Here is a 14,863-nt window from a genome sequence, read left to right on the forward strand (position 1 = left end):
TGGGGAGAAAGAGACCCTCCTTCACTGCTGAAGGAAATGCCGACTGGTTCAAACCTTTTGGAAAACAGTATGGAAGCTCCTCAAAAAATTAGAAATGGAGCTCCCATTTGACCCAGCAATACCACTTCTGTGAATATATCTGGGAAATGCAAAAAAGTATAGTAGAAATGACATTTGCATGTCTATGTTCATTGCAGCACTGTTTACAATAGCAAGAATCTGGAAAAAACCCAAGAGCCCGAAAACAGATGACTGGTTAAAGAAATCTTGGTTTCTCATTGTCAAATGGCAATACTTCTCAAAGCACTGTACAAATTCAATGATATCCCTATTACGATGCCCATGGCATTCTTCAAAGAAATGGAGCAAACACTCCAGAAATTTATATGGAACAGTAAGCCCCCACGAATAGCTAAAGCAATTCTTGGGGGAAAAAATGGGAGAAATCAACCTCCCTAACTTCAAACTCTACTACAAAGCAGTAATAATTAAAACAGCATGGTACTGGAACAAAGGTAGAGCTGCAGACCAATGGAACAGGGTTGAATATACTGACATCTGCCCCCAAGCAGATGATCATCTAATCTTTGATAAGGGGGAAAAATAAGTGAAGTGATAGATCAACCAGACTCAAGTTTAGGAAGGACATACATCATCTGAGGGAAAAAATGGAAAAAGGGACTTAGTAGATATATACAAGACACTTCATCCTCAAAAAGCTGAATACACATTCTACTCAAGTGTGCATGCAACATTCTCTAAGATAGACCACATTCTGAGCCACAAAACATACCTCCATAAAATTAAGAAGGTAGAGATTGTATCAACAATCTTCTCAGACCACAATGTGATGAAATTAGCAGTATTTCACACACACAAACAGAAAACTAAATCAAACACCTGGAAATTAAACAGCTCACTATTGGACAACGAGTGGCTTAGAAAGGAAATCAAAGAGGAAATCAAAAGATTCCTGGTAATGATGAAAATGAGGACACGAGCTACCAAAACTTATGGGACACTGCAAAAACTGTGTTAAGAGGAAAGTTTATAGTTCTACATAAGTAACCTAACCTCACAGCTTAAGACCTTGGAGAATGACCAACAAAAGGAGCCCATTCTAAACAGGAGGAAGGAAATAATAAAACTCAGAGCAGAGATTAATGAGATGGAAACCCAAAAAACAATCCGAAAGATCAATGAAACCAAGAGCTGTTTCTTTGACAAAATGAACAAGATCAATAAGCCTCTAACAAAACTCACAAAGAAAGGGAGAGAGAAAACCCTAATAAACCAAATCAGAAATGAAAAGGAGATCATTACAACAGAAACTACAGAAATTCAAAGGATGCTCAGGGAGTACTTTGAGAAGCCTTATGCCACAGAACACAAAAACCTTGAGGAAATAGATAAATTCCTAGATTCCTATAGCCTCCCAAGGCTGAACCAAGAAGACCTGGAATACCTAAACAGACCTATCACCATCAAGAAAATTGAAACGGTGATAAAAAGTCTCTCCAAGCACAAAAGTCCTGGCCCAGATGGATTCACTACTGAATTCTTCTAAATCTTTAAATAGAACTTACTCCCAATCCTCTTTAAGATTTCCCACAAAATTGAAGTATCAAGAACACTTCCAAACAGTTTCTATGATGCAAATATCAACCTGATACCAAAAGCAGACAGAGATACCACAAAGAAAGAGAATTACAGTCCAATATCCCTGATGAACACAGATGCAAAGATCCTCAACAAACTATTAGCAAATAGAATCCAATGACTCATCAAAAAGATCATACACCATAAGTTAAATATCAGAAATCCAAAATTGCGCTGCCACGATCGCGGCTGCGCGACATCATTTGATTCTTGTAACCAGCTGTAGAACACAAATGATCTCACAATGCCTTTTCAGCAGGTCTGAGTTTGGGGTGTAAACTCAAAATAATAACGTTGCATCTTTTGTCGAAACAATGGATCTAATCAAAGTAGCTAGAGAGTTAACTAGAATTCATCTGCCTCACAAGCATTGGGAGGGTTGGGACGGGGGTATATTGGGATTCTTCATGGTGAAAAATAAGTACTGGTGAAGGTAAATGTGTTTGATGATTAAATGACTGAGACTTAAACCTGAAAGCTTTGTAACTTTTCCCAAAGTGATTCAAAAAATGAATAAATAAATAAATTTTTTTAAAAAAGATCATACACCATGACCAAGTAGGATTCATCCAGGGATTCAAGGATGGTTTAACATTCTGAAATCTATCAACATAATCCATCATATAAACAAAAGAAAAGATAAAACCCCAAATGATCATATCAGTAGATGCAGAGAAAGCATTTGACAATATCCAGCACCTGTTTATCATGAAAACTCTCAGCAAAATAGACATTGAAGGAACTTTCCTCACTATAGTCAAAGCCATCTATCATAAGCCCATGGTACGTATCATCCTCAATGGGGAAAAACTAAAAGCCTTCCCTCTAAGATCAGATACAAGACAAGTTTGCCCACGTTCACCACTCCTATTCAATATACAACTGGAAGTCCTGGCCATTGCAGTTAGGTAAGAGAAAGGTATCAAGGGAATACAGATAGGAAAGGAAGAGGTCAAACTATCACTATTTTCAGATATGATACTATACTTAGAAAACCCTAAAGATTCTATAGAAATGCTCCTAGAAACAATAGGCCAGTTTAGTAAAGTGGCAGGCTACAAAATCAACGCCCAAAAGTTCATGCCTTTCGTATATACAAATAACAAAACAGAAGAAAGAGATATTAAAAAGAAAATCCCGTTCACAATAGTACCTCAGAAAATCAAGTACCTCAGAATCAGCTTAACCAAAGAGGTGAAGGATTTATACAAGGAAAATTACAAAACAGTACTTCAAGAAATAAAAGAGGACACTAGGAAATGGAAACAAATCCCCTGCTCATGGATAGGGAGGATTAACATTATCAAAATGGCAATACTGCCCAAAGCACTATACAAATTCAATGTGGTCCCTATCAGGATACCCATAAAATTTTTTCAAAGAAATAGACAAAACACTCCTGAAATTCATATGGAACAATAAACCCCTACGAATAGCTAAAACAATCCTTGGGGAAAAGAAAATGGGTGGCATCACCCTCCCCAACTTCAAACTGTACTACAAAGCAGTAGTAATTAAGGCAGCATGGTACCGGTCTAGAAACAGACCTGCAGACCAATGGAAAACAGTCAAATATTCTGTCACAGACCACCAAATATATAACCAATTAATCTTTGACAAAGAAGCAAGAAATGTGAAGTGGAACAATGAAAGCCTCTTCAACAAGTGGTGCTGGAAAAACTGGGTAGCCACGTAGGAAAAAAAAATAAACTCTGACCTCTGTCTAATGCCAGGCACAAAAGTCAGATCAAAGTTGTATTAAAGACCTCAATATCAGTCATGAATCCATAATGTTTTGTAGCTAAAAACATCTTTAAGGATGAAACAGCACTGACCATCCAAGTGGAAGCAAACATAAACAAATGGGACTACATCAAACTAAGAAGCGTCTGCACTTCAAAAGAAATAGTGACCAAAATAAAGAAAGATCCTACAGTATGGGAAAGAATATTTAACCAATACCCATCTGATAAGGGATTAATATCCAAGATATACAAGACACTAGTAGAATTGTGTAAGAAAAAACCTCTAACCCCATCAAAAAATAGGGAGAAGAAATGAACAGAAGTGTCCTCAAAAAAGAAATACAAATGGCCAAAAGGCACATGGAAAAATGTTCCACATCGCTAGCCATCAGGGAGGTGCAAATCAAAACAACAATGAGATATCATCTCACACCACAGAGACTGGCACACATTCAAAAGAACAAAAGCAACCAGTGCTGGCGTGGATGTGGGGAAAAAGGAACACTCTTTCTCTGTTAGTGGGAATGCCTGTTAGTCCAGCCTTTCTGGAAAACAATATTGACAGTCCTTCAAAATCTAGAAATTTAGCTTCCATATGACCCCGTTATACCACTTTTGGGAATATATCATAATATATGCAAAAATATATTGTGCAAAAACGTGCAGTAGAAATGACATCTGTACCTATATGTTCACTGTTCACAATAGCCAAAATCTGGAAACAATCCAAGTGCCCTAGAACAGATGACTGGTTAAAGAAATTTTGGTACATCTGCACAATGGAATACTATGCAGCTGTCAGGAGAGATGAAGTAATGAACTCTGCTTATAAATGGATAGACCTGGAGAGTATCATGCTAAGTGAAATGAGTCAGAAAGAGAGAGTCAGACATAGAAGGACTGCACTCATTTGTGGAGTATAAAACAATGTAACATGAGGCTGACACCTAAGGACAGTAGATACATGGAACAGATACATTGCTCCAATGCTGGAAGCCTGCCTCATGAGCAAAGGGGATAAAGCAGCTGGAATAGAGAAGGGATCACTAAGAAAAAGAAAGGTGGAGGAATCGGTCAAGATGGGAAATGTGTTCAGAAAGTAGATAAAGGACCAAACATGACAACTTGTCAGGGTCTGTATTGCAAACCATAATGCCCAAAAGTAAAGAGAGATTATGGGGAATCATATCTGCCATGGAGGCACAGGGAGGGTGGGAAAGGGGGGTTATACCAGGGATATTGGTGATGTGGAATGTGCACTGGCAGAGGGATGAGTGTTTGATGATTCTGTGACTGTAACCCAAATATGAAAGCTTATAACTATCTCAAGGTGGATTCAATAAAATTAAATAATAATAGGTAAAGGTAAAAGGTAAAGGCCCTCCCGTTGATCGTCGATTTGCTCGAGCGGGCCCAGTAACGTCTCCATTGGAGACTTTGTTGTTACTGTGTTTGGCATATCAAATACTCTCGGTAGCTTGCCGGGCTCTCCGAAAATAATAATAATTTAAAAATTAAATTAAATTAAAAATGCTGGGGGAAAAGGCAGCTCAAAAACAGAAGGGACCATCTTTACTTGGACCACCAAGTAAAGGTTGCTTGGAGGGCCCGCTCGGGATGACAGATGTGTGCTGAAAGTAGACTATAGATTGAATGATTGCCACTCAATGCCTCTATTGCAAACCACATCACCGAAAAGGAGTAAGAGAGAGCAAAAGGGAATGCCTTCCCACAGAGGCTGCGTGGGGTGGGGTGGATGAAGTGAAGGTGCTTGGAGGGATACTGGGATTATTGGTGGTGGAAAATGGGCACACATTGAGAGAGGGATGGGTACTCGAACATTGTATGGCTGAAATATAAGCATGAAAGTTTGCAAGTCTGTAACTGTATCTCATGGTGATTCATTAAAAAAATTAAAAAATATAAAAAAGAATATAAATATTAAAAATAATCAGTAAACTGTAGCACTGTCCTCTTGTTGTTCATCGGTTTGCTTAAGTGGGCCCAGTAACGTCTCCATTGCAAGACTTCTTGTTACTGTGTTTGGCATACTGAATATGTCACTGGTAGCTTGACAGGCTTTGCAGTGCAGGTGAAATACCCTCGGTAGCTTGCCGGGCTCTCCGGGAAGGGCAGAGGAATCGAACCAGGCTGAAGCGATAGCACAGTGGTAGGGTGTTTGCCTTACGCACAGCCAGCCCAGTCGAGCCAGGTTCAATTCCTCCGCCCCTCTCGGAAGGCCTGGTAAGCTACCGAGAGTATCTCGCCCACATGGCAAAGCCTGGCAGGCTACCCGTGATGTATTCGATATGCCAAACACAGTAAGAACAAATCTCAAAATGAAGACGTTACTGGGCCCGCTCGAGCAAACTGATGAACAATGGGAGGACAGTGACAGTGAGCACAAAGACTCACTTCCCATTAAAAATAATAAAAATGAAAAATAAAAATCCGACATAAAACTAAAACTGTATCTCTTCTTTTATAAGTATATAATTAAAAATAATTATATAATTATAAATAAAAACAATAGTTTGCATAATTCTACAACAGTGCACTTTAAAATTGACATGAAAGAAATCCTACAATTATACAACATAGCAAGAGTGAGTAGAGGTGAATTAATAAAATTTTAAGATTAAGTCTCAGGCCCATGAAAGTATCAAATTTCCTTAAAAGCGAATGAATATAGGCTCTATGTTAGAAGACATTATACTATCGATAAGGCTATCCTTATTAAGTTAGAATTTTGTCATAGAAATTTCTATAGATTCAATAAAATCACCTGAATTGAAATAAGGTATTCAATATAAAGAACACTTTAATTCATTATTGAAAAAGTGTAAAATCCCTTAGCTGGCTAGGAATAAAAAAAATCTTTCTTATCTAGTAGAAGACAACCATAAGCACCACGGGTAAATGCTGTACTCAGTGGCAAAGTGCTGTGAAGTTTGTTTTGTGTTTCAAAGAAACTCCTTTAACACTTCTTTCAAAACCAGTTTCAAAAATATGAATTCTCTGAATTGTTGCCTGTCCATGAATGTCTGTATTGTTCCTTCCAGCCTAAATCATAATCTAGCTGGATGGAGTATTCTTGGTGAGGCATTCATTTCACTGAGGATTTTTCACTATATCCCACCATTCTCTCAGAGCTCTTACAATATCATTTGATAGATTTATTGTGAATCTTTAGGCTTCCTTCATTTGAAAGTTCCTTTTTTAAATGATTATAAATTTGCAGTATTGTATTTTTTAAAGAAGTATGATTTATAAAGCTATTGAACGTTTCTCAAAGGAAAACAGGCAGATGGCCAATATGCACATAGGAAAACATTCATCACTTATCAATAGAGAAACCCAATAAAAATGACAATGAGATATCATCTCACACTAGTGAGAATGGCATATATCAAAAGCAGTGCAAAATTCTTTTTTAAATTTTGTTGTCCTTAGTAACTTATCTCTCTCACTTTTGTCATTCTGAGTATAATGTTTCTCAGAGTTATTCTGTTTAGTTGTATTTTCACTGGAAGCATTGGGACTCATATTTGATTGTTTATACTCCTCACTCTGGGAAGTTCTTAGCTATGATTTTTTTAACTAGTAGTTCTCTGGAAAATTTATTTCCCTGTTTTTGGTGAACTGAGCATTCTATTCTTGTACTTTCCTCTTGACTTCATCCCATAGTTCTCCGATGTGCTATTCATTTCCTTTCAAGCTCTTGTTTGTCTTCTGTTGCTTTCTATAGGCTTCCCACAACTCATCTTGGAGCTCCTTAATTTTTTTCAGTGCTTTTACTCAGCTCTTCAGACTCTCAGTTGTGTGTGTGTGTGTGTGTGTGTGTGTGTGTGTGTGTGTGTGAGTTTTTATATCACCAACCATCTTCATCATTTCTGTTACTTCTGAATATAGTATATTTATTTCTGTTCTCATACATTCTTGGGCTTTGCTGACTACTGCACCATCATTTCTTTGAGCTCATTAAATGTCCTCAGCATAGTGTCCTAAAATCATTATCTGAGAGTTTACGTAACTGGTTGAGTTTTTCTTTATGTTATTTTCACTCGTTAGTGAAAATGTTATTATTTTCAATGAGCTTGGTGGGCTTCTGTGTATCTCCTCCACTGGATTTGTTCTGGTCCTGCTGAACTAAGGAGGAATCTTTGTAGTTAGTGATTCTCGGAGTCTCTGAAGGATTAAGTCTCCGTGTTTCTCTTTTTGCTTCACTACCTTTCTTCACCCAGTGACAGAAACTCTTAAGTGTGAGCTGCTGTGTGGGGAGATGAGAGGTGATATGGCACATGCAGCTGCACAAATTCGGAGACGTAGACGTACTTTGCTAAGAAGATGGCAGAGGTTGTGCAGTGTAGTGACTCCCAGAATCCAGCTGGAAGGGAGAGAAATTTGCTTTTGGACCAAACATGGCCCTGGGTTGTCAGCCAGGAGGTTAATCTGGAGAATTGGAAGAGCAAGAACAGGTTCAGGAGATACTGAAGCCTGCTGAGAAGATGTAAACACGTCTAATGTGTTGGACAAAGTATTACAAATTCAACTGTAATAATCTGGGCCAGAGACTGAGGAGTTTTCTTTGCATGCAGCTTATCCTCACTATATTGCAGGCACTTCATGGTCCCCTGGGTACCACCTGAAGCAGCTCTCTAACACAAAGCCAATTGTAGCCCCATGCATCACTAGGTGTAGCCCAAAACTAATATGCAATACTTGGAATCAAATTGGGGTCAGCTGCACACAAAGGAAAATGCTTTAATCCCTGTGCTTTTCCTATTACCCTATGTCGGATTTTGTTATGAAGATCACTAATCCTGTTAAGATAAAATTTCTTTATATGCTAGACTTCTCTTTTTTTCAGTTTTATTTTATTTTATTTTTTATTTTATTTTTATTAGTGAGACACCATGAGGTACAGTTCTAGACTTACAAATGTTTGTGCTTGGGTTTCAATTGTACAATGATCAAACAAACATCCCTCCACCAGTGCCCATTTCCCACCACCACAGAACTGATAACTCAATTTACTCTTTAAAATAATCCTATGACAAAGATACCCTTATTGCCATTTTCCAAATGAGAAAGCTAAAGTTAAAAGTGTTTGTATTTCTTCCTATTTGCTATTCACCACAGACATGATGACAAGAAGAAACCAAAGTTGGAAAGAGAACAAATTAAGACATAGATAAACCTTTGCTCTCTATTCCATCTACGTGATCCAGTAAGTATCTATATAGAAATACTGGGTTTCCAAAATATGTTTATAATAATATATTTATAAAAGTATTTCTGCCAGAGATGTACAGGATAATTAGTGTTGGTCCTCCACCACACACATTCACACACACAGACACACAGACACACACACACGTGTGCACATGCACACACACATACACTCGCACAAACACGCACGCAGATGCACACATGTGCACATGCACACGTACACACACAGAGAAAGAGAATACTGGAACTATATTCACTACCAAATATGAAGTACATTGCAAGTACCAGGTATTCACCAAGCACATTCCAGGAACATCACACTATTTCTGTTTTATCAGAGATTATTCAATAACATTACTCCCAAGTTTAAGTGGTCCCTAGGGAAAATTTGATGAATATCCTCCTGTAAAAGATTTCTAATGGATTTTTGCTTCTGCCTAAGATGCTTTAGTTGAGATTTTGTTGAAGGTAAGGCAATGCCAGATGACTTGTTAGGATCCTTTCCAAGTCTCAAGCCCTTTTATGGAGATGCTAATATTCTGAAGAACTCAAGAACCTTCACCATCTATTATTCAAATTCATGGAATTTCTTCTAGCGCTGTTGCATAACATTTTCCTATTTAATATATTAAATTATTTAATTTCCTTCCATTTTTCCATCTTCCAGTCCCTTCTAATATGATGCTTTCTAAGTATATACTGCCAGAAGAAATAATTCTTGCAAATTAATAAGGCTTGTCATAGAAAATGTCAACTTAGTATTGGAATCAGATACAATAAACCGAAAGCAATTCCACAAAGTAATGGCGTATAAATGGAAAAAAATTAAAAGTCTGTTCTTTGTTAGGTTTTATAAATTGTTTCATTTGTTTTTGAGCCACACCCAAAAGTGCACAGGGTTTATTCCTCCCTCTGTCCTCAGCAATCACTCCTGAAAATACTTAGGAACCCATATGCAATACTTGGAATCAAATTGGGGTCAGCTGCACACAAAGGAAAATGCTTTAATCCCTGTGCTTTTCCTATTACCCTATGTCGGATTTTGTTAAGAAGATCACTAATCCTGTTAAGATAAAATTTCTTCTCTTTTTTTCAGTTTTATTTTATTTTATTTTATTTTTTATTTTATTTTTATTAGTGAGACACCATGAGGTACAGTTCTAGACTTACAAAAGTTTGTGCTTGGGTTTCAATTGTACAATGATCAAACAAACATCCCTCCACCAGTGCCCATTTTCCACCACCACAGATCCCAGTATTCCTCCCACTCCCCATCAACCCATCCCACTCTGCCTCTGTGGCAGGGTATTCCCTTTTGATCTCTCTCTCCTTTTGGGTGTTGTGGTTTGCAAAAGAGGCATTGAGTAGCAATCAGGTTTGGTCTATAGTCTACTTTCAGCATGCTTATCCCATCCTGGGAGGATCCTCCCAACACCCTATATTTGGTGCCCCCTTTCTATCTGAGCTCCCTTTTCCCCTAGTATGTGTGGCTGGTCTCCAAGCCATGGAGCAAAATTCCTGGTACTAATCTCAGCCATTCTTGGGTGTTAGTCTCCTATTTTGTTACTTTATGTTCCCCAGATGAATGCAATCTTTCTATGTTTATCCCTCTCTTTCAAATTCATTTCACTTAACGTGACACTTTACATGTAGTACCACTTGTATGTAAATTTCATGACTTCATCTTTTCTAACAGCTACATAGTACACCTTTCTGTAAATGTACCAAACTTTTTTTAACTAGTCATCTGTTCTCGGGCACTCAGGTTTTTTTCCAGATTCTGGCTAGTATAAAGAGTGCTGTAATGAACAAACAAGTGCAGATGCCACTTCAAATATACTTTTTTGTCTCTCTGGGATATATTTCCAGGAGTGGTATCGCTGGGTCAAATGGGAGCTCAATTTCTAATTTTTTGAGAATCGTCCATACTGTTTTCCAAAAGGGCTGAACCAGTCGGCATTCCCACCAGCAGTGAAGGAGGGTCCCTTTCTCACAACATCCGCAACAGCACCTATTGCTTTTGTTCTTGTGGATTTGGAACAGTCTCTGTGGTGTGAAATGATATCTCATTGTGGTTTTGATCTGCATCTCCCTGATGATTAATGATGTAGAGCATTTTCTCATGTGCCTTTTTGCCATTCAGGTTTCTTTTTTGAGAAATTTCTATTCATTTCATAGCCCCATTTTTTGATGGGGTTGGTTGTTTTCTTCTGGTGGAGTTCAACCATTACTTTTTATATCCTTGATATCAACCACTTGTCGCATGTGTATTTGGTGACTATCCCTTCCCATTCTGTAGACTGTCTTTGTATTTTGGTCACTGTTTCTTTGAAGGTGCAGAAGCTTCTTAGACTAAGATAGTCCCATTTGTCTATCTCTGTTTTCACTTGCTTGGCCAGTGGTGTGACATCTTTGAAGATACCATTAGCTTCAATGTCATGGAGGGTTTTGCCAACTTTTTCTCAGTGTACTTTATGCATTCCGGTCTGATGTTGAGGTTTTTAATCCACTTTGGTCTTACTTTTGTACATGGAGTTAGGCAGAGATCTGAGCCGACTTTTTTGCATGTAGTCATCCATTTTTGCCAGCACAATTTGTCAAAGAGGCTTTCCTTGCTCCACTTCACTTTTTTTGCCCCCTTATCAAAGATTAGATGATCATATTCTTGGCGGGGAAGATGTCAGTATATTCAATCCTGTTCCATTGGTCTACAGCTCTGCCTTTGTTCCAGTACCATGCTGTTTTAATTATTACTGCTTTGTAGTAGTATTTGAAATTAGGGAGGTTGATTCCTCCCATTTTCTTTTCCCCAAGAATTGCTTTAAATATTCATGGGGGCTTAATGTTACATATAAATTTCAGGAGTGTTTGCTCAATATCTTTAAGAATGTCATGGGTATCGTAATAGGGATCTCGTTGAATTTGTACAGTACTTTGGGAAGTATTGCCATTTTGTCAATGTTAGTTCTCCCCATCCATGAACAGGGGATATTTTTCCATTTCCTCGTGTCCTCTTTTATTTCGTGAAGTAGCATTTTGTAGATTTAATTCTACAGGTCCTTTACTTCCTTAGTTAAGCTGATTCCTATGCACTTGATTTTCTGGGGCACAATTTTGAATGGGATTGTTTTCTTCATGTCACTTTTTTCTCTTTCACTTTTTGCATATAGGAAAGCCATGAACTTTTGGGTATTGATTTTATAGCCAGCAACTTTACTATACAAGTCTATTGTTTCTAGGATTTTCTTGGTAGAGGTTTTAGGGTTCTCTAAGTATAGTATCATATCATCTGCGAATAGTGAGAGCTTGATTTCTTCCTTTCCGACTTGGATGTCTTAATATCTTTTTCTTGCCGAATCGCTATTGCAAGTACTTCCAGTATTATATTGAACAGCATTGGAGAGAGTGGGCATCCTTGTCTCATCCCTGACCTTAGGGGGAAGGCTCTCAGTTTTTCCATATTGAGGATGATGCTTCCTGTAGGCTTGTGGTAAGGTAAAGTAAGGCCCTCCCATTGATCGTCGATTTGCTCGAGCGGGCCCAGTAACGTCTCCATTGGAGACTTTGTTGTTACTGTGTCTGGCATATCGAATACTCTCAGTAGCTTGCCGGGCTCTCCGAGAGGGGCGGAGGAATCGAACTCGGGTGGGCCATGTTGGCCGCTTGTAAGGCGAACGTCCTACCCACTGTGCTATTGCTCCAGTGTTGTATGAAAGGAGAGAAGGTTAGCACTCCCCTTGACAAGGCTTGTGGTAGATGGCTTTAATTATATTGAGGAAAGTCCCCACTATCCCCATTTTGGCGAGGGTGTGTTATTTATCATAAACGGGTGCTAGATCTTGTCAAATGCTTTTCTCTGCCTCTATTGATATGATCCTATGGTTTTTATATATTCTTTTGTTGATATGATGGATTATGTTAATTGTTTTCCAAGTGTTAAACCATCCTTGCATCCCAGGATGAATCCCACTTGGTCATGGTGTATGATCTTTTGGATGAGTAGTTGAATTCTATTTGCTAGTATTTTGTTGAGAATCTTCGTATCCGTGTCCATCAGGGATATCAGCCTGTAGTTTTCTTTTCTTGTGGTGTCTTTGTTTCCTTTTGGTATTAGAGAGATATGGGCTTCATAGAAACTGTTTGGGAGGTTTCTGTTTTTACAATTTCCTGTAAAAGCTTGAGAAGGACTGGTTCTTTTTAAATGTTTGGAAAAATTCTCTAGTGAATCCATCTGGACCTGGGCTTTTGTTTTTGGGAAGACTTTTGATTACAGTTTCGATTTTTTTGATGCTAATAGGTCTGTTCAGGTACTCTAGATGTTCTTGATTCAACTTTTGGAGATGACAGGAATCCAGGAATTGATGCATTTCTTCTAGGTTCTCTTGTTTCGTGGCATACAGCCTTTCAAAGTAGTCTTTGATGATCTTTTGAATTTCTTTGATTTCTGTTGTGATATCCCCCTTCTCATTTCTGATTTGGTTTATTAGGGTTCTTTCTCTCTGTTTCTTTGTGAGTGTTGCTAGTGGTTTATCTATCTTGTTTATTTTCTCGAAGAACCAGCTCTTGGTTTCATTGATCTTTTGGATTGTTTCTTTGGTTTCCATGTCATTGATTTCTGCTGTAAGTTTTATGATCTCTTTCCTTCTGCCAGATTTGTGCTCTTTCTGTTGATCCTTTTCTAAGGTCTTGAGCTGTGAAGTCAAGTTGTTTATGTGCATCCTTTCATCCGTCCTGAGAAATGCTTGCAGAGCTATAAATTTCCCCCCTTAATATGGCTTTCGCTGCATTCCATAAGTTCTAGTAGCTCATGTCTTCATTCTCATTTGTTTCCAGGTATATTTTGATTTTGTCCTTGACCTCTTTCTTAACCCACTCATTGTTCAGCTTTGAGTTGTTTAATTTCCAGCTGTTTAGTTTGGTTTTCTGTGTCTGTGTGTGATTCACTTCTATTCTCAGTACATCGTGGTCTGAAAAGATGGTTGATACTATTTCTATCTTCCTGATTCTATTGAGGTATGTTTTGTGGCCTAGAACATGGTCTATTTTGGAAAATGTTCCGCGCACACTGGAGAAGAATGTGTATTATTTCTTTGGAGGGTGTAAAGTCCTGTATAGGTCTATAAGCCCTTTCTCGTCTATTTCTTCTTTCAAAGCCAATGATTCCTTGCTGAGTTTTGTTCTTGTTGATCTATCCAGAGGCAATAAGGTGATGTTGAAGTCTCCAATTACTATTGTGTTGCTGCTAGCAGTGTCCTCCTTAAAATCTGTTAGCAGTTGTTTTAAATATTTAGCTGTTCCCTCTTTGGGTGCTTATACATTTAAGAGTGTGATTTTTTCCTGTTGTATGTATCCCTTGAAGAGAAAATAGCCTTCACTATCCCTTCTAATCTTTTTCAACCTGAAATTAATGTTGTCGGATACTAGTGTGGCCTCCCCAGCTTTTTTGAAGGAGCTGTTTGCTTGCAGGATTGTTTTCCAGCCTTTCACTTTGAGTCTGTGTTTGCTCCGACAATTGGATGAGTTTCTTGTAGGCAGCAAAATGTTGGGTTCTGTCTCTGAATCCATTTTGCCACTCTGTCCCTCTTAAATAGTGAATTTAGACCATTGACATTGAGAGAGATTATTGTTATGGGGTTTTGTGTCATCTTTTTGTAAGTATCTGTTGTGGTTGTATGGTTTGTCTTGTCTTATAGTAGCCCCTTTAACCCTTGTTTTAGGTTTGGTTTTATGTGTATGAAGTTCCTGAGCTGCTGTTTATCTAGAAAATTGTGTACTGTTCCTTTGAGTTTGAGTGAGAGTTTAGCTGGACAGAGTATTCTTGGTGAAGCATTCATTTTAGTGAATTTTTTCATTATATCTCGCTACTGCCTTTGGGAGTAGAGGATTTCCTCTGATAGATCTGCTGTGAATCTAAGGGGTGCTTCTTTGTATGTGATTCCTTCTTTGACCTTGCTGCTTGCAGTATTGTGTCTCTATCAGCAGCATCGATCATTCTAACTATGATACGTTTTGGAGTGTTTTTTTTTTAGGGTTTCTTTTAGCTGGCACCCTTCAGGCTCCCTGAATCTGAATGGCTGCATTGTCGAGCTCTGTGAATTTTTCAGCAATGGTTTTTTTTAACCGTGGCTTTTTCATTGGGATTGTTTCCCTGAGCTTCTGGTAGTCCAATGATTCTAATGTTGTTCCTCTTGGAATCGTCTCCTAGGACTCTGATTCTTTCTTGAGCT

General features: G+C 38.2%; 1 non-coding gene across 1 annotated transcript; it reads left to right on the plus strand.

The window, feature by feature from the left end:
- Positions 1-12,338: 12,338 nt before the first annotated feature.
- Positions 12,339-12,456, plus strand: LOC130018724 (U6atac minor spliceosomal RNA). The gene has a single exon (XR_008791611.1). It is a non-coding gene; the product is annotated as a U6atac minor spliceosomal RNA (small nuclear RNA).
- The last annotated feature ends 2,407 nt before the right edge of the window (positions 12,457-14,863 follow it).

The sequence above is a fragment of the Sorex fumeus genome, unplaced genomic scaffold (genome assembly GCF_029834395.1).
Source record: "Sorex fumeus unplaced genomic scaffold, SorFum_2.1 ptg000265l, whole genome shotgun sequence".
NCBI classification, from domain to species: domain Eukaryota; kingdom Metazoa; phylum Chordata; class Mammalia; order Eulipotyphla; family Soricidae; genus Sorex; species Sorex fumeus.